This window comes from Myotis yumanensis, unplaced genomic scaffold (genome assembly GCF_028538775.1).
Source record: "Myotis yumanensis isolate MYYU_CA2020_CCGP unplaced genomic scaffold, mMyoYum1.0.hap1 SCAF_1, whole genome shotgun sequence".
NCBI lineage: Eukaryota > Metazoa > Chordata > Mammalia > Chiroptera > Vespertilionidae > Myotis > Myotis yumanensis.
Genome location: NW_027223752.1, coordinates 183455218 through 183481509, shown reverse-complemented (window position 1 = coordinate 183481509; position 26292 = coordinate 183455218). Strand labels below are relative to the sequence as shown.

General features: G+C 40.4%; 1 protein-coding gene across 6 annotated transcripts in view; it reads right to left on the bottom strand.

Annotated features, from left to right (window-relative positions):
- The window catches only part of MAPK10 (mitogen-activated protein kinase 10), a 280579-nt gene extending 254853 nt beyond the window's left edge, over positions 1–25726 (bottom strand). For 4 of the 6 annotated variants that reach the window (XM_070393324.1, XM_070393300.1, XM_070393333.1 and 1 more), the window contains exons 1-2: positions 25310–25724; positions 20045–20159 (exon numbers count right to left, since the gene is read on the bottom strand). The gene's annotated coding sequence lies outside the window, so the exon portion shown is untranslated. Of the gene's footprint in view, positions 1–20044; positions 20160–23360; positions 23639–25309 lie in introns of those variants that run through there. The other 2 variants (XM_070393316.1, XM_070393308.1) reach the window with 2 other exon arrangements.
- Between the last annotated feature and the right edge of the window lie 566 nt (positions 25727–26292).

The following is a 26292-nucleotide window of genomic DNA, read 5'->3' as shown; positions in this document are numbered from 1 at the left end:
AAGCAATATGTAATTATATATGTGTTTTCCGATGATCTTAGGCGACCCCTGTGAAAGGGTCGTTCGACCCCCAAAGGGGTCGCGACCCACAGGTTGAGAACCGCTGTCCTAGAGGGTATGGTGGGGATGGTGGTCCACCTGACCTAAACAAAAACCTAAGGTCAAAATTAACCCTGATTTAAAGTCACAAGGAAAATAATTTTTAGAGAAACTTCCCCAAGGCAATCCTTACCATCTGTAATTTTAGAGTAACAAAGGGAAGGAAGTGAGCAAACAGAGTGAAATGTACTAGAAGATGACTGTTGCTTGTCCTGGGTCAGAGCACTCCATTTATGTCTGGTTAAAACTTATATTTGTTCCCAAGGTCCTCAAAACAGTAGTCGCAAATCAGTATGTTTCTGGCTAGAGGTTTTGCATCCAAATTTAATGCTGTTGGCTGGTGGGTGATGATAGTCAAATAATCACTGCATGGTTATAGAGAGTTTAGGAAAACAATGAATTCTATAACTTAGCATCAAGGATTGTTTTATGATTATTTTGGGCCATACCTGCCTTCTTCCAAAATAAACAATGCTTCTCAAATGTATTCCTCTCATAAAGAATTCCTCTCTGCTCTACCTCTATGTCAAGTCATTTCCATGACGTTTTTTTCCAGTCCAAGTCTGTCATTTAGAACGCACCAACTCTTCTCTCCTCACCTTCCCAGCTGAAGTGCTTGTCAGTATCATCGATATTTCCTGTCTTCCTTTCCTCACCTCCCCATAGGTCCTCAACCAACTGAGATCTGTCTTCTCAGACCACCACAACAGCAAGCAAGTACTCGTTAATGGCAAATGTCACTAAACCTATAACAGACAACTTTCTGATCTTCCCTGGCCTCTAGGCAACTCTCCTCCCAGAGTTTCTGGATAGCACATCCCCACGGCTTTCAGAAGAGTGTAGAGAAAGTGCCCACAAACTCTGAAGCCAGAATGCCTAGATTTACATAAATCAGCTCTGCCACGTGCTGGCTGTGTGACGGTCTGTAAGCCACTCACCTTTCTGGGATTCACAAATTTTTCATTGGCAAAATCAGATTTTAGCCATCCCAAATCAGCATCTGTCCCAACAGAGGAAATTCCCTCCACCTCAAGAAGTTTACAAAAACAAAAACAAAAAAAAACTAAACAAAACAAAACAAAAAAACCTGCCTCTTCAAGTGTTTGCCTTATCCCTCTTTTCACTTGTGCTGTTAAGCAAGCACATAGCAGAAGCCACTTCCCCGTGGCCCTGGCAGAGAGCACTGCTGCTCCATGCTTCCTCCCCACTGTACTTAGCATTGTATTTTTATAAATAAAGTTTCTCTCTATGTAAAGCACAGAGTTTGATTTACACAGACCTTGCTGCAGTAAGTACCATCTCAGTTTCGCACCACTGATTTGGCTGTTAGCACAGTAAAAATCATTTGTATCAAAGGGGCAAATGCTTTATTGAAGTAATATAGGGGACACTGTTGAGAGGGTGAAATTGATTTCATGTATGTAAAAGCATATAAAACAGTACTGGGCACATAGTAAATGTCATGTACAATTTAGCTTTTATCACTTTTATTATTATTTTCCTCCTAACTTCTCTGATCACTCCTTCTTTTGTGGTGTTCATCGAGATTTTGCCCTAGATTCTCTCTCCCCACAAGCTACAGTGTCCTTACTTGCTGATAAGGTCTAAACATCATTTCCAGCCCACCCCAATTTCTTAAACTTTAAAAAGATGTATGCTACTGCCTCCAGGATGTCTCAAATGCCACATGTCCACAGCCGAACCTAGCTTCCTCCAAGCCTGCTCCTCCTCCGGTGTTCCTTGTCTCTAAAATTGCAGCCACCACTCACATAGTCATCCAAGCCAGAAACCAGAAATCATGTCTGACTCTGTCATTCCCCTCATCTTCCAAATGTACACAAGTCCTGCAGATTCTTCCTACCTCCTAAATATTCCTTGAACACATCCACTTCTCTCCTAACGTGGCAGTGCTCAGTCCAGACCACCACTCCGACTCTCCTGGGCCACTGCAGCAGCCTCCCTGTCTCTTCACCACCAGCCATACCTTCTCCAATCGTTTTCCATACAGCGAACACTCAAATCTCATCATGTTTCCAACCCTTTGCTTAAAACTCTTCTGTTATAATGAATATGGTGTACAAAGCTCTTCATAATGTAACTGGTCCCTATATACTTCTTACACTACATTTGCTATCCAAGGAAGTAAAGGACCAGTATTCAGAAACTGTAAGACATTGAAGAAAGAAATTGAGGGATACAGACAAGTGGAAACATATACTGTGCTCATGGATCGGAAGAATTAACCTTATTAAAATGTCCATACTCCCCAAAGCAATCTAGATTTAATGCAATTCTATTAAAATACCAATGGCATATTTCAAAGATATAGAAAAAGATATTCTAAAATTTTATACGGAGCCAAAAAGGAGAAAGAACAATCTTTTAGCAATCTTGAGAAAGAACGAAGTTGGAGGAATCCCAATATTTGATATCAAACCGTATACTACAAGGCCACTGTAATCAAAACAGCCTGGTACTGCCATAAGAACAGGCACATAGAACAACAGCACAAAACAAAGCCCAGAAATCGACCCAAGCCATTACACTCAGTTAATATTTGACAAAGGAGGCAAGAGCATATAATGGAGTCAAGACAGTCTCTTCAATATATGGTGTTGGGAAAATTGGACACGTACATGCAAAAAAATGAAACTAGACTACCAACTTACACCCTACACAAGAATAAACTCAAAATGGATAAAAGGCTTAAATGTAAGGCACAAAACATAAAAATCCTAGAAGAAAACATAGGCAGTAAAATCTCAGACATCCCTCGTAGCAGTATTTTTGGTGATATATTTAATAGTGCAAAGGAAACAAAGAAAAAATTAACCAATGAGGTTACATCAAACTAAAAAGCTTCTTCACAATCAAAATGAAACGGAGACCTAGCTGGTTTGGCTCAATGGATAGAGCATCAGCCTGAGGAATGAAGGGTCCCAGGTTCAATTCCAGCCAAGGACACATGCCCAGGTTGCGGGCTCAATCCCCAGTAGAGGGCGTGCAGGAGGCAGCCGACCAATGATTCTCTCTCATCATTGTTGTTTCTATCTCTCTCTCCCTCTCTCTTCCTCTCTGAAATCAATAAAAAATATATTTTTAAAAAGAAAAGGGAACTCACCATATGGGAAAACATATTCACCAATGATACATCTGATAAAGAGTTAATTTCCAAAATATATAAGGAACTCATGCGACTCAACACCAGTAAGACAAACAATCCAATTTAAAAATGTGCAAAGGACCTGAATAGACACTCTCCAAAGAGGACATACAGATGCCAATAGACATATGAAAAGATGCTCAGCATCACTAATCATCAAATTAAAGCTACAATGAGATACCACCTCACACCTGCCAAAATGGCTCCCATCAATAAATCAACAAACAGCAAATGCTGGCAACGATGTTGAGGAAAGGGAACCCTAGTGCACTGCTAGTGGGAATGCAGACTGGTACAGCCACTGTAGAAAACAGTATGGAGTTTCCTCAAAAAATTAAAAACGGAACTGCTTTTTGACCCAGTGATCCCACTTCTGGGACTATATCCTAAGAATCTCAAAACACTAATCAGAAAGAATATATGCACCCTTATGTTCATAGCAGCACTACTTACAATAGCCAAATCTGGAAACAGCCCAAGTGTCCCTTGGTAGAGGAGTGGATAAAAAAAAGCTGTGGTACATTTACACAGTGGAATACTACATGACTGTATAAAAGGAACTGTTACCTTCTGTGACATCATAGATAGACCTGAAGAGTATTATGCTAACTGAAATAAGCCAGTCAGAGACAAATACCACATGATCTCACTTATATGTGTAATCTAATGACCAAAATAAACTGATGAACAAAATAGATCCAAAGGCATGAATACATGGAATAGACTGACAGATCTCAGAGCGAGGGGGTGGGAGGGACTGGATGAAAGAAAGTGAAGGGATAGCCAAAGAGCAAACATGCATAGCCCATGAGCACAGATAACAGTGTGGTAAAGGCCAGAGAGAGGGAAGCTGGGCTGGATAGAGGTGGGCAAAGTGGGAGATAATGGCAGACATCTGTAATAGTGTCAACAATTAAAAAAAAAGAAAAAAGAATCCTCCACCATCATTCAAGCTACCATTGATTTGCCCAAATATTCCACTTACTACTATCAAGCTGGTCATTTTATCCTTATCATATATGTTTTCCCAATATCTATCTATCTACCTTTTTCCAACAGTCCAATTGCTCAAATTTTAATTGCCTTTCATATAATCCATACTTTCCTTAACATGTGATGCAAGACTTCTTCCTCTCTTTGCCTTCCTTGTCTAATTCCAAACTTCTCTTCTTCTCAGAATGTCTATGGAAATTATTTTTAAATCTTATATTTGCAGAGAAATTGAGAATCTGCAAAGTACATTCACACACATTATTTCACTTTTATAAACAAACAGTAGAGTACGATTTTGTAGACTCATTTTTTTTCTTACAGTACCCAGCTACACCCTTTTCACAGCTTGCTCTTCCCAATTCCAGTAGGGGTCACCCAGGAGTACCCATGCTAATGAGGATGAAAATGAAATTACTTTATTTTATTTTACTGAAAATACCTCAGGGAATTTCTATGATAACAACTAAGTTCTTTTTATTATTTCAATAATGAAACTGTTTGGTAATGATCCAAAGCAAACCAATCTTTTCAAAGTTTTTTAGTGTTAAAATAACAAAATTTAATTTTCTCCTCTAGCCAGACAGTATATTAAAATGTTTTACACTCGGTTCTCTCAGAAACTACGGGATACATACTACATGCCCAGTTTATAGATAAAGAAACTAAGTCTTACATGTCAATTAATTGCCCAAGGTCAGGGTGGAAATTTGGATCTGATCTGTATGACTTGAAGGCGGACACCCTTGGGCACCACCCTCTGCAGACAGGCCCTATTCTATTACACAGAGTGTATCAGCAAGGCTGCACTGCAGACAAAGTCACCTCACCTATCACCAGGGACATACAGAGTACAAAGCACAATAAAGTAACATTTTTAATTTAAAATAAGTAAATAGCAAATGTGTGCAATTCCTTGGAGCCTCAGACAGAGTCCTGCAGTGAGGCGAGCAGTAGGAAAGGGGAGAAGTTGAAGCTAATTAAGATGAGAAGTCTTCTGTAAACCCTGCTCTCACCTCATCCCCAAGACAGAAGATCTCATCTTGGACAAGAAGCACTGAGGCTTCACCTGCATACACAACCACAGAGACCTCAGTTTCCCCCTCCACCACCATGACTCCCCCTCTTTTCTCCTCTAGTGCTACTTACAAATCTTCATTTTAACTGGGATTTTCTGATTATATGAATAGATTTAGGGTTTGAAAGAGAGTAGGACAGAGTGAGACCCTCAATCATTAGAGTCTAGTTTCATTCTCCAAACATTACATTCAACTTTTTATCTTCAGAAGAGGCAGGAGAATATAATTCGGAAGTATGCAGATTCTCTTCTGCCACTCACTAAGTGTGGGACCTTGAACATGTCACTTAACCTCTCTGTGCTTCAAATTGCTCATCTGTAAAGTGGGCATAATAATAGTAGTACCTCATTGTGAGGTATTGTGAAGAATAAGTGAGATAAATATATAACATACTCAGGGATTTTACCTGGCTCAGAATAAATTCTCTATAAGTATTAACTATTGTAATTACTATATAATGCATATCATCAGAATTACAAAAATAATAGCTAATCGCTTCTCGGCCTTTTGGCTAAGTTCAAGTGTAAAAATAATAGCTACTGTTCAATAATAATTATGCTAAGAAATTTCCATTTATTCCTCACATTAACACTATGAATTAAATACTATCACTGTCCCAGTTTAAAAGAAACAAAGGCTCAGAGAGGTTATGGAGTCCAAAATTACCTAAGCAGTAAGTAAGTAAGAACTCAAGCCCAGATTCCAGAATCAACTCCTAACCTTCACGCTACTTCAGCAGGATGATAACACTTGCTGATAGGTATTGAAGTTTTGTTCTGTGCCAAGCATTGTTCTAACAACTTTAAATCTCTGATATCTTATATCTCTTATTAAAATTAATTCAAACTCTCACGACTACCTTATGAGACCGCTGCTTTTTTTTCAATTAAAGTTTACTTTCAATATTATTTTGTATCGATTTCAGGTGTGTAGGATAGTGATTATACAATCCTATACTTTATAAAGTGTTGCCCTCAATATTTCTAGTACCCACCTAGCCCCATATACAGTTATCTTAATATTATTGATTATATTCCTATGCTGTAATTTACATTCCTGTGGCAATTTTGTAACTACCAATTTGTACTTCTTAATTCTTCACCTTTTTCCCCCAATCCCTACACCCTCCTCCCCTCTGGCAAGCATCAGTCAGATGAGATCAATGCTTTTATTGGTCCCATTTTACAGATGAGAAAACCAAGAGACCAGACATTAGGTAACATGGCCAAGATCACACAACTAGCAAATTGCTAAAGTAAGGATACTCCACACTGAAAGTCAGTGAAACTGAGGTGTTAAATTTAAATCTCAATGACCTAACATCAGATTGAGTATCACAATTTTCAAAAAGGAAACTTTTCCCTGGTATAGTCATCTGAACAATTTCTAAGCCAGAATGATTAAGACAGATACTCAACACTGGAATCATAAAAGAAGGCACTGATTAAATGCTAATATATTCTGATTTGCCTTACTACTCAATCATTTTCTCACCTCTAATAGCAGCTATTTTCAATAGTCATTTTCATTCTTTTCTCTACAATTCGAATAGACTCACTATTAACAAATATAGATTAACTTTTCTTTGTAAGCACTATCGCCTTCATTAGGTTCCTATCCCATAGAAGTTAGAGACAGTGTAGCAAAAGCTGATGGATGAACATTCAGTCCATGCAACTATGACAAGAGAAGAATCTGTCAATGATATATCTGGCCAAAACTCACAGGAATTTATAAGCATCAGTTATCAATAGTAATGAATTAGAACTGATTGGGTACTGAGCAGGACTACAGGAATACAATAACTCTTGAAGTACTTATGCAAATTAGATAAATGAGTCTTGGTTTGATGAGCAGAGCACAGGTTTGGTTGCAGCCCTGACCACCCACAGAGCCTCAACACTATATGCCAAGGGCTTGGTGTATGTTCTGAACAGATCTCAATGGATCTGAGATAATATGGAAAGGTGCCTCTGAGGTCTAGAAAGACATGGTTGATAACAAGGTCAGAAACATACTAGTACAGATTGAGAACAGATTAAGTCAAATACAAGGGGCAACAAGGAAGAAGGCAAGCAAAATTTCTTTGCTGAAAGACTGTGGGAGGATAGCAACGTGCCATGGAAAATAATACCAGTCAGAACAAGTCATTGAGTACCTTTCATTTACAGCAGAATTAAATACTTGATTTTCTAGGCAAAAGAAAGCCCAATAGGAATATCCTATCTAATAATAGACAAACATGGTAATTAACCATACCTCCGACACGCTTCCCATTGGCTAATCAGGGCGATATGCAAATTAACTGCCAATCAAGATGGCAGCCGGCAGCCAGGTAGCTGAAGCGAACAGGAGGCTTGCTTGCTCCAGTGAAGGAGGAAGCCAAGGTTCCCCGCCTGTCGCTGCCCAGCTCTGAGCTTCAGTCTAAGAAACAATGTTACAAATATAGAAGCTAAACAAAACCCATGCTTTCAGCCAGCCAGCCCGAGCTGGAATTGCAAGTGTTTCAATTATAGAACCCAAACAAAGCCAGATACCTGCTTTCAGCAGCTGAGGTCTCAGAGCTGGAGCCGAGCCTCAGAGCTAAAGCTGGCTCTCAGCTCCAGTGACAGCCATAGAAGGTAAATAAATCCCAGAATAAAAAAAAAAAGAAAAAAGGAGAGGTTGGGAGCTTCAGTCATCCGCCAGCCTGAAAACGGCCCTCAGCCCCTCACCCAGACTGGCCAGGCACCCCAGTGGGGACCCACCCTGAAGGGGGTATGACCAGCTGCAAACAGCCATCATCCCCTCATCCAGGCTGGCCAGGCACCCAAGCTAGACCCCACCCTGATCCAGGACACCCTTCAGGGCAAACCAGCCGGCCCCCACCCATGCACCAGGCCTCTATCCTATATAGTAAAAGGGTAATATGCCTCCCAGCACCGGGATCAACAGAGCCACGAGGCCTCCCAGCACCAGGATCAGTGAAGCAGCGAGGCCTCACTGCCCCTGAAGCAGCATGACGGGGGCAGCGCCCAAACCCCCTGATCGCCCTGCGGCTCTGTGTGTGACAGGGGGCAGGGCCACAACCTCCCTATCCACCCTGCTCTGTTCGTGACAGGGGAAGGCGCCCCAACCCCCTGATCGGCCCTGCTCTGTGTGTGACAGAGGAAGGCACCCCAACCCCCCCGTGGGCCCTGCTCTGTGTGTGACGGGGTAGAGCCGCAACCTCCTCATTGGCCCTGCCCTGAGTGTGACGGGGGGAGTGACCCAACCCCCTGATCAGCCCTGCTCTGTGGGTGACAGGGGGTGGCGCCCCAACCCCCTGATCCACCCAACTCTGTGTGTGACAGGGGGTGGTGCCCCAACTCCCCTATCAGCCCTACTCTGTGCATGACAGGGGAGAGCTCCCCAATCCCCTGATCGGCCCTGCTTTGTGCATGACAGGGGGTAGCGCCACAACCTCTCCATCGACCCTGCCTTGAGTGTGACAGGGGGTGGCGCCCCTACCCCCCATCAGCCCTACCCTGAGAGTGACTGGGGGTGGCATCACAACCTCCCTATCTGCCCTGCTCTGTGCATGACAAGGGGCGGCGCCCCAACTCCCCAATCGGCCCTGCTCTGAGCCCAACCAGGGGCTGCACCTAGGGATTGGGCCTGCCCTCTGCCATCTGGGTGCGGGCCTAGGCCAGCAGGTTGTTATCTCCCAAGGAGTCCCAGACTGTGAGAGGGCACAGGTGGGGCTGAGGGACACGCGCCCCCCGCCGCCAGTGCACAAATTTTTGTGCACCAGGCCTCTAGTCTATAATAATAAAAGGGTAATATGCTAATTAGACCGGATATCTTCTGGACATCCTTCCTGACCAAGCCGGGGTCTGAGGGAAGCCAGCCCAGGTCCCAGGTGCCAAGGGAAGCCGGTGCTGGCAGCTGGGGGAAGGAAGGCCTACTCTTGCATAAATTTTCATGCATCGGGCCTCTAGTATATATAAAAAGATACAATGAATAAAATTTAAGATTTGGGAATTCTTCAGAATGTTATTCTAGGTTTTAAAAGAAACGGTTGATAGTCCCAAATTAACTATTAGTAGACAAATAATAAATTAACAAGATATGGAACAAGAACCTATTAGGAAAGAAGACGTTCTAATGATAATGGTAATAAACGTGACCAAAACCAAAACCTGGCAGTTACTGGGCATTTAATGCTATGTGCTTTACATTCATCCCCCCCACGGTAGCACCATTATTAGTACCATTTTACAGATGAGAAAACTGAAGCTTAAAAGATGATGTGACTTAACCAGGATCTCATATGAAGTCATAGAATTTGGCTTTAAACCCAGATAGTCTAATTCTGGAGCTTACATGCCTGACCAGCTATGTATTAAATTAATGGAAGTAACCATAATTAACAAGAACACAGATGCAAGTACTGGACACATCAAATGTGGCCCAGCCTTCATTTGCATAGAGAAAATTCAAGATAATTAAGTCCCTGAGAGCAATGAAAACCTCACCAGAACAGAGTAATGGAAATAATGAGATACAGTGAAATTCAAATACACTTAAAATGACTTCTCTGCTAACCAGGAAATTAGTTTACAAATAGCAAGATTCATAATAAACTAAATGGAATGGACGTCCATGCTTGGCTTCATCTTCTTATTTGGAACTGACAGAGAAAACGTTTGCTGTGTAGGCATTTTGTGGCAATGGCTTTACTATTGTAAACAGTGACAATAGTTCCAGGCGGTACTTCATATTTGCATAGCAGCCTTCAACATAGAAGCAAAAGCACCTGGCAAACGTTCTTATTTTATTGATGGCTGGGATTAATAGAGCTCCTTTCTGTCAAAGAGCTGATTAATCCTCACACGGACTCCTGTGACACAAATAGGCAAGCAACCTATTTCTACACGTTGTATATGAAGAAACCAAAAGCCCGAGGTCCTGTGTATAATTGTTTAGTAATACCATGGTCTAGCCTACAGTGAAATCATAAAGAACCCACTATTTCCCTTCCTCATTGACGCAAGCCCTGTCTCTCACTTCTTACTTCAAATTACCTAAAACCTGGAGGCCTTCTCTATCTACTGGGTCCCTCTCCACTGAGTGGTGCTGTCTCTTTCTCAAGCTGGATTCTCATCCCCTCCTTCCCTAGCTGCTCACCCTGCCTCCATTCTCACTCTTCAAACCACTCTCAACATTGCTGCCAGAATAATTTCCTTTTCTTTTTTTCTACTTTTTTAAAAATATATTTTTGATTGATTTTTCAGAGAGAAGAAGGGAAAGGGATAGATAGAAACATCAATGAAAGAGAAACATCAATCAACTGCCTTCTGCATGCTCCCTACTAGAATCAAGCCAGCAACCTGGGCATGTGCTCTGACCAGGAATTGAACTGGGAACCTCTTGGTTCATAGGTCGATACTCAACCACTGAACCATAGTGGCTGGGCCGGAATCATTTCCTTAAACCTGCTCAGAAAACAGCTGTACCTCCTCATAGTCTATAGAAACAGACATGAAATCCTTCATAGATATCCACGACCACCCTCAGTCCAGACCCAATCTGTGTTACTAGCCGTATCTCTGACTGCCTTCTCCTTTGGCCTAGGTTCCACAAGCCTAAACTTCTGAACCCCAAACCCAGTCTGCTCCTTACTCATTCTGTTCCCTTTCTAGAAGTAACCTTTATAACTCCCACACTATCGACGTTATCTTCACAATTCCACGCCAATTCATCTCTCCCATGAATCTCTTCTAATACTTCAGTTGAAAATGGCTGCTCCCTTTGACTCTACAGCACACACTGGCCTTTATTTCTCATCTTATTCTATCTAGAACTATTGTGACTTTTAAAAGTATGTCTGTCACATTAGAATGTCTATCACTGAGCGTCACAGAGTCAACTATGTGTCCAGCCCTGAGATATCTAGTGAGACGTAGATCTCTGCCTTCATGGAGGTGACAGTCTCGCAGCCTTTCACCTCTAGAGCTCCTTCTCTGAATGACAAAACACACAATTTTTCCAACTTTCCAAGATTGGTGCACAAGCAGTACCATTCTAGATACATAAAAAAGATATGAATTCATTACACACAACAGATGCTTTTTAGAAGTGGTTCTCTAGTATAGTACACAGACCCCCCTGAAGACCCTTTCAGGGAGGGTCACTGATGTCAAAACGAATTCCAAATAATATTAATGCATGATTTGCTGTTTTCATTCTCCTTTTCTCTCAAATGTAGTGTAGTGTCTACCAGAGGCTGCATGAGGTGTGACATAACACCAGATTGAAAGCATAAGTAGATAAGAGAATTCATCTGTCTTCTATTAAATCAGTCATTAAACAGATTTGCAAAAATGTAAAACAATGCCACTTTGTAACTAAATTATTTTGCAAAGAGCAGTTTTCGCTAAAAGACATGTTATTTTGTGTTAACATGTAATGTGTTTTCTGTTGTTAATTCTTAGATGAATTACACAAATACTTTAAATTTCTATCTTGATTTCTAATACGGTAAATACCAATGGATAGAACCCACATAAACAAAAGCTCTTTGGGTTCCTCAATAATTTTCAAGAATGAAAAGGGTTTGTGAAACCACAAGTCTGAGAATTGCTTGCTGCCTTAGAACACCGGGACCCATGTCTTTCTGTGGAAACCCAAGTGAGAATGCCTGGGTGATAGTTGAGTCATTAATCATTGCAATGTTCCCTGAACTCGATGTCTTTTCACTCATTTAAAAGTTTTTCCCTCTTTCCTTCCCACCCGAAGGCCCCTAGTCTGATAATGAGTTGCTTAAGAGCAGACTAACTAGAATTTATCTTTGTTGCTGCAGTACCTCACACAGATTGGGCAGCCAGTAAATATTTCAGGAAAGGAAAGGAGGGAGGAGGGGGGAAGGAAGGAGGGGAGGAAAGAACATAGAAAGGGAGGAAAGGAGAAAGAGAGAATTGTGTCTTCTTCATTTTTCAGAGATTCTACCACAATAATCTGCCTATTGAAAATATCTGCTAACCTTTATGTAAATGTGTTGCATTGATAACATCTAAAGTGATCAAGATGCCAATAGTTTCACCTAATATGTTGGTAAATCCCAGCACAGCTTAGAAACCATGATTTTTAAGGGCGAATTTAAAAGATTATTCTCATAAATAAATCAATGAACAAACATTTGTGAACAGTAGCAGAAGACAATTTTCAGAAAAAGAAATTACACATTTGGGAAACAGATACAGTCAATTTGGTCGCCTATGCATGAATGATATCCCATATGGATAATAGTCTCACATCAAGGTTTCTTCCTTTTTCAGAGAAGGTACAATGAAAATTTTAAAATAATCTGATAAACCCCTAACACAGCATTATCTTCAGGACTTATCTTGATTCCCTCCCCATATAAAAATCTTTCCTATGTAATCTATTCTTTTAGCCTCCTTTGTTAATGCATGAAGACATTTATCCAAGGGTAGATATTATCCATGATTCAAAATCCATTATCACCAATTTACACCTTAACTCAAGTTAGCTTATCAGATTAACTAGCCAACAAATTTACCTCAAAACATTTCCATTTTAACAGGTACAATCTTCAACCAAATGAGTAACTAGGGGTTTCACACATTATATCAGGTTCAGAAGCGGAGGGTTGCGAACCAGAGGGTATTTTGGCTCCTTAAATTATAACACAGAGTCAGACATCTTTACTCAGGATCAAGACTAGAAAAGAAGTTCAGCACATTAGGTTTGATTGCCTGTGATGTCCCACACTGCTGACCTGAACCCTGGTTAGCAAGACAATAGTCAACAGATACTTGACAAAATATATTTGGCTGAAACTCATAAAAGATTTTTTTAAAAAAGAGCTTAACTTAATACATCCCCTCCCACTACTTCACATACTTTTTGCCTAATATTTTATTCAATCCTTTTTTGGGGGGGGGGGGGCGGGGGTGGGTGTTAGGGGGCAGTGCAAGTTTTTCAAATCTTAATGAACTAAATTGCAATTGTGTTGATTCTTAAGATTTATAAATTACTTTCTAAAGACAATACTATCAAGGTTATCCACTCTCAAATTTAAAGAAACTCGAAAATGAGCCTTCAGGACTTAAAGCACTAATAAACCAGTGGTCGGCAAATTCATTAGTCAACAGAGCCAAATATCAAAAGTACAACGATTGAAATTTCTTTTGAGAGACAAATTTTTTAAACTTAAACTATATAGGTAGGTACATTGTTATTAACTTAGTTAGGGTACTCCTAAGGCTTAGGAAGAGCCACACTCAGGGGGCCAAAGAGACGCATGTGGCTCTCAAGCCGCAGTTTGCCAACCACTGGCCTAGCCCTTCCAAAAGTACAAGTCAAAGGAAAACTTTGAATCTCAATTGTTCCTATTTTGTGTTCCTCTCTCAGCTCCATCTCTTTCCCTAGGGTACAGGCACTCTAAGGTGGGGTGGAGTCCTAGCCTCAGTTTGAAGTGAGGGGCTGAGAGGGGGTGGGGTAGGGCATGATCAAAGGGGACATTTCTCACTATTCTTACCTCCTCTTCACTGCCCCTGGAGCTAGGTGGATTATCTCTTGATAAATAAGAGTATTTGGTAGGGAAGGCAGGTTAAAAAAAAAAAACTCACTCCCTACTCCTTTGTGTCTCCTCCCCCTATCAGTCTGTTAACAGGAAGAAACCATACCATCAACACCAACAAGTTTCCACGTTCCTTTCCATCAAAAGGGACTTGACTTTTTATATAACCAAATGTAGTGTTTTAGCCCTAACCGGTTTGGCTCAGTGGATAGAGCATCGGCCTGCTGACTGAAAGGTCCCAGGTTCAATTCCGGTCAAGGGCATGTACCTTGGTTGTGGGCATATCCCCAGTGGGGAGTGTGCAGGAGGCAACTGATCGATGTTTCTCTCTCTCTCATTGATGTTTCTGACTCTCTATCTCTCTCCCTTCCTCTCTGTAAAAAAATCAATAAGATATATTTTTTTTAAAATTGTAGTATTTTAGTGACCTTTTGACAATGTACAGTTTTGTGTGAATTTAAATTTATTTATTTCTATATTTTTAGGACCAACCTCATTTTTAACAAGTTTTAAAAAAAGAAAAAAAAGTTTAGAGAAAAAAACTCCCGTTTTTGCCATGTGATGTTCCACAAGTGCAGCTGTAGAACAGTGCTTGTCAGTTGAATAAAAACCACATTTGATAGAGAAAAAAACAACAACAACTTTGAAACACCTGGCATATATAATTTCTGGTATCTACACTACACAAAATAGATTATCACATGTAATGATTGCTGCTGAACTGCAGACTACATTTTCCAATAAACCCTAATCTGAAAAGGGTCCTTATGCTAACCAAATTTTCACTAAGATCTCATACTTCTGTCCTAGCCAGTCTGACTCTGGAGTTAGAGCGTTGGCTCACAGACTGAAGGGTCACAGGTGCAATTCCTGGTCAAGGGTGCATGCCTCCGTTGGAGGCTCAATCCCCAACCCCCGTCAGGGCACGTGTGGTAGGCAACCAATCAATGTGTCTCTCTCACACCCATGTTTCTCTCTCTTGGTTTCTCCTCCTCCCTTCTCTCTCTAGAAGTCAATGGAAAATATATCCTCGGGTGAAGATTAACAACAACAAAAAAATAATAAATATCTCATACTTCTATTTTAATAATAGTTCCTCTGATATTGGTTATTGGAATACAGACTTCTTTATGAAGAATCTGAGATATGCTAAAATTTATGCTGACTCACTCTTTACATACGCACCAATAAAACACCAACTTCTAAAGGAAAACATTATTACTTTCCTTATCTGACATCAAATTACTTGGAATCTCTCAAACAGTGACAGTCCCACCTCCATCTTCCTGGGAAATATCGCCTGAAGTTTTGCCAGTCAGTGAAAGGCCTTTAAATTTTTGTACAATATGAGAGCTACTTATATTCATTTTACTAATCCTAAGAATTTAGTTTCCTATCTTGGTAACTTGCAACCACAAAGAAGCAAGACAGAGCAGCCTTACATGACAAGTTTCTGAACAGTCTCTTATTCATCATATTTGGATTCTGAAAGATTTGGCAAATAGTATTCACATTTATCAGCCAATCTATTTAAATAAGATTGCAGACCCTCTGTCAGCTGCTTTCCAAATTGTATCCAGAGGTGCAATCTTTGGTGCCTTTTTTTATAGTCTAGTTATTTCCCTGAAAAGTCCTTTGGCTGTATTTTATTCTCATAATTTTCTTCTCCTGCCTCTGCTCTATCATTCTATATATCTATCTCTTGCTCTCTCCTTTCTTTCATCAATTATTCAATAAACATTTATGCACTGTACTAGGCATGGAAGTCTAAGATAATTATATCTGACTCAAATTACTCCCAGGCTAAGGCGGAGAGACAGACCCATAAACAGTAAAATGTGTGGTAACAGTGTCTACGGTGCATAGGCTACTATGAGAACACCAGGAAGAAATGAATGACTAATGGTAGGAGTCAGCAAACGTTTCTAAGGGAAGATAACACCTGATGAAGTCTAAAGTGAGTCTAAGCAGTACCTCTCAAACCTTAAATCATCCAAGGATCTTGTCTGAAAGATTCTGAGTCAGTAGATCTGGGTGGGATCTATTGAGCTCTCAGATGATGCCCATGTTGTCAAGTCCCCAAAGGTCTTAACAGATGACTAATGACTGTTAGTAAAGGACGGGTGGGGTGAATACAGGCAGAATAGACAGCGTGAAGTAAAGCACAGAGGTAATAAACCCTGAGTGCCTGTAATAAAGCACATTGGTGTCCCAGGCAATGGGAGAGAACAGTTCCTAAATTGGGGTGAATGGGAATATGGTATATTTTAAGGGGAAGGGAATTTATTTCATAGGCAATCAAGCATATCAAAATGAGCAAGAAGGTTACCTGGTAACAACTGCAAATCAGATCTGGTGACTTCATTGGTAGATTCATGGGCAAGAAGATAACTTGCTAGGCTATCTAAATAAACTTGCTAACAATGATGATGAGCGCCTAACTTATGGCAGTAACAACAGATTTACTCAAAGGGAACTGACTTGAAAAATGTTTAGGAGATAAAGTAGGTTGATTATGTTTTTACGTATTAATTTAAAAGTTCTGCAAGTTGTACTTTCTTGGCATTCTTTTCAGGCCTGGTGTCTATTCTTAATCTGAAATTTAGTAGCATGTGATCTTGAATAAGCCACTTAACCTCTTTTTGAACCAGATTCCATGTTTTAAAACAGTGAAGAGTTGACCCAAATAAACATTGTGGTCTCTTTAAATGCTAAGCTTTATGATCCCATGAAATAAATTCATCTCTTATTAAATCATGGAATCATAGAGTGTATTCTTAAAACTTATCACAATACCTGGAGTGTAAATGTACATTGTATGACTAAATTGAATCCACCTAGCCAACAGGTATTAAAACTTGAGATTTTTTTAAAAACCCTTCCACTTCTTCACAGTTGCTTTGTACATATGTCATAAAGGTGATTCTTTGATTTATACCTTTATTCCTTTTTAACTGGATTTCTACAATAACACCTTAAGTGTTCTCTCTGCTACCAACCTAATCACTTTCTAGACACTGAGAAATTGAAGAACTCAGGAGTCAGAATCACCTGGGCTTAAATGCTAAGTCAACTACTTCTTGGCTGTGTGGCTGCTAGCAAGTTATTTAACCTCTTTAAATCTGTGTTTCCTTAACTGTGAATCATAAAAATGATATGAAGACAAAATGTTTGTAAAGTGCTTAACACAGTGCCTACTACATAGTAAGAACTCAATCTAGTTATTATTCTGAAACACAAATCTCATAGACTTAAGCAGACACTTCACAAAAGAGGAAAAGCAAATGGCCAATAAAAAACGAAAAGATCTTCTTCATTAGTAATCAGCAAAGTACAAATTAAAATTTCCATAAGTGCAATTATGTATCCACCTGATTAGCAGAATTTCAGAACTTATAAATCAAGTGTTGATGAGGACATAAAGCTTCTCATACATTGCTGATCTCACCGATTGGGGAAAATACTTTAGCATTATTTAGAAGAATTGAATGTGCACATACCTCAAAATTTAGTTTATTCCCTTGCTATGTATCCTATAGAAGCTCTTATATATGAGTACTAGAATCTATGAGCAATAATATATATGCATAAAAAGTATTATATATATTTATTAAGTTTATTTATTATGAATATATTTATTAAATAAATATATATAAATCAGATAATATATATATTAGTATAAGTAATATTGACACAATCCAAATGTCCATCAATAGTATAATGGAAAATTGAATTTGCTATATGCATGAAACAGAATATTATACAACAATTTTCATGAATAAACTAACTACATGCATCAACATGGAAGAAGAACTGTACAATGTTTAGCAAAGTCAGGTGACTAAGAATATATATTATATGATTACAAGTTGGAAAATCTTCAAAGGACAGTAAGGGAGCAAGTGTGACAAAAGGCAGGGTGGCGGTTAGGGGTTACCTGTAGTGGAAGGAAAAGCACGTGATCTTAAAGGAGCACACAGAGACGTACCGGGAGTCTATTTCTTAATGTGAATAACGGTTATATGACATTTGCTTTATAATTATTCCTCAAACTGTATTTGTCACACATTCTTCCATGTGCATGACATCTTTCACAATTAAAAAATAAATGTGTCCATGTTAATTTCCTCCTTAAAATCTTTTAAAAGTTCTTCATTTTGGAATAAAATCCAAACTCCTTAGCTTTATTCTAAGAGATCCTTTATTATGTATCTCCTGCATCCCTCTTCATCTCCACTACTCCCATTTATGCCCCAGCAAAGTGACACCTAGTCCCCCCCCCACCCCACCCCCACAAAAATGTACGCTCTCTCAAGCCTGTGGACCATCAAAAAATGTTCCCACTGCTCCCCTTCCCCTGGCTAACCTCTTACTGTCCTTAGTAGTCAGCCAAAACATGATCCCCTCCAGTAAGCCTTCCTTGCATACTCTCCTCTGCTGCACATCCTTTGGCCCCCATGCCTGCCCGTGTCACAGCACCATATTAATAACACTTGGAGTGCGGGTGAATTTCCCGCCAAAATATAAGATGGCTCTGTCTTTTGGTTTTGTTCCATCCACCAAAAGGGTGGATTACAAACAAATATTTGGTAATACGCAGTTACAATCGGCCCGAGTTTACACGTTTCCCGCACTCCACCACAAATCTATATGAACCGAGTTAAAGACGGCTCCCGCGGAGTACGCGCAATTCACGCGAGCCGACTTAACTCGTTTCCCGCACTCCAAGTGTGGGGCAGTACGTTTTCTACATTACTTAGAATGATACATAACTCAAAATAATATTAAGTTCAGCCATATAAAATTGCCCTTCTTTTAGTTTGAAAATGGTTGAGTAATGGCAATTTAATACATGTTGATTAAGCACAGAATAGTGATGACTGTTACATCTGCTTCCTCAATATAACTGTAAGCAGACTGTAATGAAAATCATGATGTGAAATAAGCATAGGGTTAATTTCATCAGTCTTCTGCAGTCATAGGTTATACATTAACTCACAGGGTAGCCTATCTACCCAGAGTTATAGAAGCCGCTAAGCAAATGAAAGAAAGCTATTGATCACTAGCTCAAAACAGCTTCTTTTAGAGTCTTACAAGCACCGCTGTCATATTGTATTTCCCAGAGATGTAATTTGACAGATAACTAGTTCATCACTGCTGGAGTCTATTGATTATTGACTTTGGTAACTATGAAACATCAAGTATTCGATTAAAATATATATTTTGCCTATGTATGCTATTTTTATAATATTTTTAAAAATTATTCCAATTAGCAAGGCAACTGGATCTTTTTTTAATATTATTTTATCAAGCAAATTGATTTTTAGGCTAAAATGTCATAAATTGAGCTTTATAAAACTGCTATGTGATTTCTCTTCCCTTATTTCTAAAGATCTAAATCAGCGGTTCTCAACCTGTGGGTCACGACCCCTTTGGGGGCCGAACGACCCATTCACAGGGGTCGCCTAAATACATCCTGCATATCAGATATTTACATTAAGATTCATAACAGTAGCAAAATTACAGTTATGAAGTAGCAACGAAAATAATTTTATGGTTGGGGGTCACCACAACATGAGGAACTATATTAAAGGTCGCAACATTAGGAAGGTTGAGAACCACTGATCTAAGTGTTCTGTTAATATATATACCTATATACTACTATCTATTTATATAGGAATGTGCATATATGTGAATATGTATAGGAAGTAGGAATATATATATGAAAGGAATGGAGCATTATAATTTAGCTCAGAACCAATTCTTCTACTAGAAAGGATGAATTGGTAAATACAGAATTATGTTACAAATAATAAAACCACTGAAAAGTACAGTTACCGAACTATTATTCAGCCACATGGAATTGTTCATTGCATCCATTTTACATAGGCTGACAGCATCCAGGGTGGCAGCATCATCGTGTTATACAATGAACCCACGCACCCCAAGACCTCATGCTGCTATCTGTGGTATTAATAGCACCGCACCATCAGTTAAACATCCTATCCAATCAATGTTCACTTTAGTGACATTATTCAGAGCAGAATTTCTTCATATCCATATACTAAATCATATGCAATATTTAAACTGGTTATGTAGATATTTAAACATTTCCTGCTAAGGAATGTTTTCAAATTTGTAACTCACCACTGCTTGTTTGGTTTCTCATCTATAGGAAATGGATCTAATTCAACAGCTTCTTGCATGAGTTGCCATAACGAAGATCTGAGATGATCCTGTCCTTGGTATTTCTCATACTAGCCTAAAATCAAAGCAAAAACATAGACAAATTTGATTTTAACATTTAAATGGTTATTTCACCTGCACTGAGAAAACCAAATGACTGCGAAGGACAATTGGTGATGGGTGACACAGGGGCGAGAAATAAAACATCTTGAGGTAGTTCACTCTGTAAAATTATCACAAGCACAAGAACTTTGGTTTTACCCACACCAGAGTAGCTGGATATTTTATAATCTGAACATGAGCCCAATCTGTATTGCTACTTTGGATGACATAATATTTGTATTTATTTTTAAGATTTTTCTATTGATTTATTTTTTAGAGAGGGAAAGGGAGAAAGAAAGAGAAACATTGATATGATAGTGGATCATTGATTGGCTGGTCTCTTGCGTGCCTCCTACCAGGAGCAAGCTTGCAGCCCAGGCATATGCCCTGACCCCAACTGAACTGGCAACCTTTTGGTGCACAGGATGCTGCCCAACCAACTTAGCCACACCAGCCAGGACTGATATTTGGTTTTGTGATATGATTTGGTTTTCTGACACAAGGCATCCTACTAAGCTTCAACTGAGGCAGCTCCACTGTTACATGTTTGCATATTCTGCTTTTCATGTAAGACTTCATTGGAACTATGGATTGCATAGTTAACAATAAAAGGACTGACTGAGAGAAGTTTGAAAACCACTGAAGTATATGAAATAAAATAAAACTAAAGTTGGTCTGGAGTTGGAAAGAGACCTGTAAGTGATTTTTCCATAATCTGATCTATTTAAAAAATTAGATTTGTAACTTCAATCTGTTACTATTATTTTTCGACATTTTATTAGACCAGATTCTCCGAGACTGTGCCCATTTCCAATGTTCTATCCCATCATCGAACGTAAGTTTTGCTTTCTAGTTTGGGAAGTATGGTCACCACACCCAAACCAACCTCCTCTCCGCCCCAAATAAGAATCCCTTTCTTGGCCAGAGGCTTACAGTAACTGCTCCTAGGAATTCCTCCCCCCAGGCCATCCCTATGTGGCCCCAGGGTCACCTACCACCAATTCAGAGCAGGTGAATTTCTTTCTCTTCTGAATTCCTATTACATTTATTGTTAAATCATTAATATACAATTATATACCACCTTTGTTATTTAACTTCATCTCCAAAAATGACTATAAGCTCCTAAGTGTCAGAAACTATGTTACAGGAAACTATGTAACAGAGAACTCTGTACATCAGAGACATTCATTCAAGAAATATTAATGTGCCCCTACTATGTGCCAAACAGACGCAGTCAGTCCCTGGCAGAGATTATAGTTTAGTGGGAATACAGAAAACATAGGGACAGGTAATCTCTGTGTTGTGTGACACGTGCTATGACAGAGGTAGCATAGACACTGAGTGCACATGACCAAATAAACAAACTATGCGCTTTCCTTCACTATCAGTGCTTTCAAATGCTATCTCCAATGTACGAGAAGGTATCATGACTTTAAGAAACTCATTGTCAGGGAGCACATGGAGCACCCAGGCTGGTTAACATCTGAAAACCAGGAGGCAGGTTTTAGTACTTTTCTGTCACTGCTGGGTTGTTTTCTCCCTGCTTTCCTAGAGAGAGAGAGAGAGAGAGAGAGAGAGAGAGAGAGACTATAACAAAAATCCGGTTCATTACTGTGCAGGTCACTCTGCAAATGACTGATTGCCCTGTAGGGGAACTTTGTTTCACACCTGCACACCGTATCAGCTTTTAGAGCAACTGGGGGTTAGAACTGCTTCTTAGGAACCTTTAGTCATTTATTTTCCATTCAAAACTCTAATTTCCATTCCTAGGAGCCTCTAGGTTTTACATCTCATAGTCACCAGGGATAAGAACAGTAAGAAAGGTCACGGTGGCTTATTAGGAATCCAAAATATCAAATCAACAACAACAAAAAGCCTTTACCAAAAATAAGTATAAATTTGAGGTCCACTTTTCAAGCCAGAAATGTCTCTAATTTAAAGATTTTCAATATCCCCTGAGGTCTCACAATAAGAAATAAAGCTCCCCTCCATTAAATGAAGGTGGGAGGAGGGGGAGAATTCGTGCCTAAAACACACAGCATGCAGATTCTTCACTTCCCCTCTGGGCCCTGATTTTTCTCATAAAGGCACCATGTAGTCAAGCTGAAAAATCTTTATTCAAAATCTTTCAACTTGGTGATGGGGACATGAGCAGAGAGGTTGAATTTCTGGAAATCCAAGCTCCAATTCTAAGTTATATTTTCTCTTTCAAACAATCAATATGCAGCCTGATCTTTTATCTGAATCAGCAACAGTGTCTCATCTCAGATTTACGTAATGGAATAAATATATCTAACATAAGAAGAAACAAATGTTCTCTCTCATAACAGAGGTATCTAATATAAGAGAGAACAGATGTTCTTTACCAAGAAGCATCTCCCTCAGGAGTCTCTAGGCCCAACTTTCTCCACAAGCCCTTGGTCCTCAGGAGGTGTAAGAATCCATGGGGGCCAGGGAGGAAGCACTAAGACTGCAGCACATACAGCGTTGTACCACTTTCGGGCCATGGCTGGACACTGTGCCTGTTTTTGCGTAAGTGTGGCAATGTCCAACCAAAGCTTAAAAGAGACTGGAAAAGAAACAGTAGGGGCAATGGGAAAAAAAAATTAATGTCAATTTGTTTTCTATTATTTAAATTGGAGAAAGTCTCTCTTGCTTTGAGTCCATTATTCTCGTAAGCAACTAAGCAATCGCTTGACGTGAACACACCAATTCCATGCAAAGTCTTTTAGCTACAAATGTGACCTGAAGCCAGAACTAGAGCAGCGAAGGCGAGCATCTGCCCCCATGTTTAATAAGCCAGAAAACCCCCAATTAGTCTTTGCCTTTTATCATCAGTCTTAAAATACTTTTCCAATAAGATTACAGCCAAAGAAATAGGCTCATTTACATAAAGCCACAATAAAACTTAAAAAAAAATAACCTTTAATTATAGGAGGCCTTCCCTTAAACATGGGAGGCTTTTTCACACTACGTAGGTGAGGCAGATTCCTTTGCTTATGATTTTCCTATAGGATATACTAACAAGAAAAACCCTACGAATTTTCCTGGCATCGAAAAATATACTAGCACATGTATTTTATAGCACCCACAATCAATTCGCAGTTCATTCTAACCTTGAGAAATATTGGCCACGCGCTACGAAACTATTAAATCCTAACAACTGCAGACCTACCAGACAATGACAGCAAAAACACACTTGGCCCCTCTGGGATCTGTTCAGAAACATCCCCCTCCAGCACCGCAGACGCACTGCTCCCAACGCCAGATGCTGTTCTGGGGCAAGCAGGCAGGAAGCTGGAGGCAGCTGATTCTTCCACTCCACGTATAATTTCTTACTGCCTCATCATCAAGAATCTTTTTACCAAAACTGCGAGGATTTTCAAACAACAGGAGCCCGTCAAATTAAAGACACTTTGCAACAACGGGAGGAAGTAATGTGCAGATGAGGAAGCCTGAAGAGTCTTTAATATCTGAGGTCATATCACCTTTGTCATCTGATTTTCTAGTTCCGTTGTGGGGGTGAGAAAATCCAATTTGCTCTAGCTGGTAAAATAAACTAATCCAGTACTTCCTGTCAATTATAAGAGAGAGAGATCAAGGTAGGGAAGCCAATACATACCAGCGGCAGCAACACTGCTGCAGCCAAACTGCCTGACCCCTAAAATCCCAGGGTTCCAGAGTGAGGTCAGAAGCTTGCGAGCTCATTCATGAGCATTTCTGTCCATGCTTCTGACATACATGCTCACCTAAGGCACAAATTTTACTGACCCCTCTCTGAGACAAATGGTCATGCCTGCAACCATTTTAAACACATTGATGAGCATTCTATGAGGTCTCCCAGGGTGCGACAACTAGCAGTCTAGGGATAGAGGGAGAATCCGGACCTTTGGGCCTGATGCACTGATACCCATTTTCCTTCCATCTGAACTGTGGCCTCTCCCACATGACTTAGCCTGCCTCTTTCCAGTTCGTTCATAAAAGTTACCATCAACAGGCCAGCAGCAGGCAGGGCTGCTGTCCACTGTCCGGTTCTGCAACAAGGCAGGCACGTAAACAACCTTGTGATGGCTTCAGAGCTCACTGCCATTCTTCTGTGGCTAAATTGCAGTATCCCAGGAAGTTATCCCTTGAAGAGGGTTCAAGCAGAGACTCAGTCTCTACATTTAAATGTAAGGGGGGGGCGGGGGGGATATGTATATATATAATTTTCTTGAGATATCTCTAACCTTGATTTACTTGAAGATTTTCCAATAAATCCTGTTTATTTTGCTGCAGGCACAAATACCTAAGTTCTGATAAATATATTGCCATGCTCATTTCTGATCATATATCTTTTTTCTCCCCCAAAGAGCTCTGACATTTCCAGGGGACACAGTATCCCAGCACAGAAAACCTGGGAACCATGCCATTAAAAAAAAAAAAAAATGCTGCCTGCTGTGACTAGATCACTTTCTTAAAGGGACCCCTTACCTATAGGACTGCAGTGCCAATGTTTCACCTGACCCCTGTTCTGTGTTCCTCCCCCCAGCCCAAATTTAGCCTAGAGTGTTTCTGCAAGAGTAATGCCATTAGTTTTGCAACTAAAATACATACATACCATTCTCAACTAAAACATGTAAATATGTCCCAAAATATTTAAGTCACAGCTCTCAGGAAGTAAATGTAAGTGCATACTGAAAGATATGATTTTTAATGTTTTAGGGAACTCGTAGCATTTCTTGGATATGGGACTGAGGTCAGCACTTCCAATAAGCATCTCTCTCTCTCTCTCTCTCTCTCTCTCTCTCTCTCTCTCTCTCTCTCCTGCGTTTCTCTTCCTTTCTGTAGCTCTGCACTGATCTAAAAACCCCTGGTCACAAGAAGAAAGCTCCCTCCACCCTCTTCCCACCCTCACTCCAAACAGAAATGTTCCAACACGCCCAAGTCTGGGGAGAGATGCACCGCACAGCAGGAGAGGCTGGCGGTTCCGGCCTCAGAGGTAGTTCACTTCATTAACCTGCTTCCACCGCACCTGCCTCCTCTCCCACCCTGGTTCTCCCACCCCACCAGGAGCAATTACCAGACATCACCACACCCTCCAAAACACAGGTTAGAACCCAGAAGGAGCAAAGAGCTACCTACCATTCCGTGCTTCAGAACTCCGATCCTCATCCAGCAGTTCGCCCCCCAAATCCTCCCTACTTGTTTTTCATTAACCACATTCCAAACTGTGATAAGGAACAGATTCTTTGGAGGTGGGGAAAATGTTTAAAATTAAAGATGGACAGGTGATGTCCAAGAAAACCCAATCTTAAAGTCACTCAAGCCCCTGGGAATTGAGGGGTGAGGAGAAAAAAAGGAAATTTGTAAAAATGAAAAAAGAAAAGCAAAAGGTAAGCATGTAACAAGCGCCCCCCAGCCCCCATGAAAAAATAAAAAGACAAGGGAAGGTTTTTTTTGAAAGAAGGAGAAGGAGAAGAGTGGCTTGCTGAATCACCCTCTTTCACTGCCTGGAAACCATTGTGCAGCGTGATGCTGCCTGTACCATTGTGGAACCTACCAGAGGAGACCGACAGAGGGCTTGGGGAATGGGGTTGCTATGGCAACGGAAAGGAGCACACGTGACGTCAAAGCCCAGAGAGGGCTAGGGAGGGGGGAGAGGGGGAAAGGGAAGGAGGAAAAAGTCTCTGTGCGGCTACAGCTACCTTGTTTTCCAGCGAAATGACGACCAGGCAAAATGGAAAGGAATAGGGTTTGTTGGCAACCACTGTCAGCAGCGAGGACATCAGGCAGCGGGTCTGCACAGTCCCGAGAAACAATCGGCTCCATGCAGCCCTGGCCCTGCACACAGCCCGCTGAGGAACAAATGCCCGCAGTCCAGCACACCATTGGAAAGACAGTCCATCTCTTCTTTTCGACTAGCTCAGCTTTTTTGCAAACAGCACAAAGAGAGACATAGTATCTGTAACCGTCAAAGCAAACAAGGATGATAATATCCTCTGAGGGGATGTGAGCATTTAAGTCCTGCCCGGACCCAGAGGTCATTTGCACAGCGCTGTTCCTTTTCTGTTTTCCTTGTTTTTAATTAAAAAAATCCTAAATAAATATTCACTAAATCAAACTCA